Raw genomic sequence first — 2655 nt, forward strand, 5'->3', positions numbered from 1 at the left:
CCTAAACTGTTACACATATGGGCAATTCCAGAGACCTGCAGTTTCAGACCAAAGTAGCAATAAGATATCCTGCGGCTTTGAGGGCAGGGGCAGGAAAATTCTCCAGAGTGCGAGCGGGAGAAAAACAGATTAGAAAGGGTAGTCATTTTCTTTTAACCATTTTTCTTTTACGTAGTCTCCACTGGCAGGTAGGAAACAGGTAAAAGCATAGACTTTGGGACAAGACAGACCTAGTGTAAATCCTGGATCGCTATGTAATTTTGGGTAAATTAATTTCTTCTAAGCTTCAATTTTCTTATCTATAAAATTGGAATAATAATAGTTATCATTCTGAATTGTTGAGGTGTATTTTCTGTAAATCGTCTAATATACTGCATGGTACACAGTAATGGGCAACAAAAGCTACAAGCTATGAGAACAAATGAATATAACCGCTTTAGGGCTAGAGCGAAAAATCTGCAGAGGGCACTCCTTGGAGTCCCTTCATACTCATCGTGCTTAAATAGGGACCTTAGAAACCTCTTAATCTTACAGATGAAGAATTTAAGGTCAGAGAAGGTAAGTGGTTTAAGGCCAAACCGTAAGCACTGACGCTGGATTCTGAATCCACATCTTGTATTCTTCTACCACACCAGACTTTCTCTGGTAATAGAGTTTACTTCAATGCAATTCCCTCTTCACTTCAGAAAGAAGCGCCTGACCCTAGAATCTTAGCTCTCTGCTTCCTACACAAGACCTTTGCCTCTCATTCCCATCCTAGCTCTCAACTTCCTTTATCCCTTCTCTTCCCTCTCCCTGCTATATCCAGAACACAGTACTAGGTATATTTGATTGTTTTACACAATAAAAATTGAAACACAACCAGATATGTAGTAAAGGATGAGGGGAAATGGATTTGGGGACAGCTGTGAGGTTCTCAGTAATTCCCATTAGTCCCCTCACCTGGGGGTGGGGCTGGTTGGAGTTGGTTCTCAAGTTTCCAATGGTGATGTTATCAAGGACTGTGGAGGAAAAGCTGTCAGAGAAAGATGTTTAATCTAAGTTTCCAGAGGTTCTGAGACAGGCAGCAGTTGATCTGAGTCACAGGCACCACCCTGGATCTTGACTCCATCTTCTGGTATGTTACACACCCTGAAATACAAAAAGAAATAAACAAGACTGTGGAAGAGGAAGATTACTTGTGTGCGTGTGTGTGGTTGGGACAAGGTAGGGAGAATTTTTAAATGGCATTCAGAAAGTGTGACGACAGGCAGAACTTTCCCCATGGCTCTGCACCAAAAGGGACAGGGGAGTGTTACATTGCAGGCAACAAATTGGTAGCTGCTCAATAAATAATTATTGACTTAAGAATGCACCAATCACTGTACTGACTCGAAAGTCCAAAGTATTCATATACTGATACACACCTTCTTCAATCATTCTACTTTGTAAGGATAGTAGAGGGATGGTGGAATAAGTAGATTACACTGTTATGGTACCTCCTGGCACTCATCCCTCAAACATTTACTGACTGCTTACTGTGTGCAATGCACTGAGCTGAGTGCTCAGGAGGTGCCAATCAATCAACTACTACATCATCACCTATGTAACCTGTTTTCAAGTGGAGGGAGGAAGGAAGGAATGTCAAGTTATTCCATTCCTCCGTGTGGCAAGCAAGCCAGCAAGCAAGCAGGCAAAAAAAAGCAAGCTAGCTAAGGCCAACGCATTAAGCACTGGTTCTTCACAGATTTTGATCTATGACTAGCATGTCTCAGCCTCGGAATTTTACTATGTGCCAAGTGCCATGCTTCACTATCTCATTTAACTCCTAGAACCCCGACAAGTAGTAGCTCTTCTTACGCTCCCTTTAAAACATTGAAAATGACTCAAACAAGTCAAGCTGCAGTCCGTCTGAAACCAAGCCCTGTGTTCTGCCATGCTATGCTGTCTCTCAGGGACCAGGATAATCATAATGCATCATGTTTGGTAGCACAGCTCCTTTTTTTCTCTCCAGGGTACACTTCTAGGAGCCTTTGGGGCCTAAGAGGTCTTTAATATACGGTGGAGAGAAAGGTCCAATAAAAAGCCAAGAAAAGAGGCAAAGAGGCATCTTACCAAACATCCTCTACCACACTAAGGTTAAGGAAGAAGAGTTTAGGAAATAATGGCAGAAGATTTCACATAAGTCTAGGGAAAAGGGAATCCTCAGTAAAGGGTATACTAGACCCTTAATTTTTGGAAATTCTCAGCTTTACTCCACTTTTAGAATAGACATCCTGTTAGCTAAAGCTTTGGTTGAGGTATTGTTTTTATAATGTTAAACTATTTGTAAGAATTCTCTCCATTGAAGGTAAAGTACATTTCCCACTTGTTATCAGGATCAACACACTACCTCCAAATCTTAGTTTTTAGAAACAAAATTTCCCTGCACCAAAGAAATTTTAAAAGATATTGGAGGTAAAAGAAAGAATTGTAAGAAGGTAAAATACATAAAGAAAGGTTTACATCATTGACACCAAATGCTTTTGAGGCCCAAAGAACTAGCCAAGTGGTTAAGCCTACAGTAGGTACTGTGGGGAGTTTAGGTTAAAAAAAATTTTTTTTTCCTTAGTAATGAAGATCTAGGACGCAGCCAAACTTTAACTTTGCTTTAAAGATGCTACAAAGAGAAAGTCC

Source organism: Physeter macrocephalus, chromosome 4 (genome assembly GCF_002837175.3).
Source record: "Physeter macrocephalus isolate SW-GA chromosome 4, ASM283717v5, whole genome shotgun sequence".
Lineage (NCBI taxonomy): Eukaryota > Metazoa > Chordata > Mammalia > Artiodactyla > Physeteridae > Physeter > Physeter macrocephalus.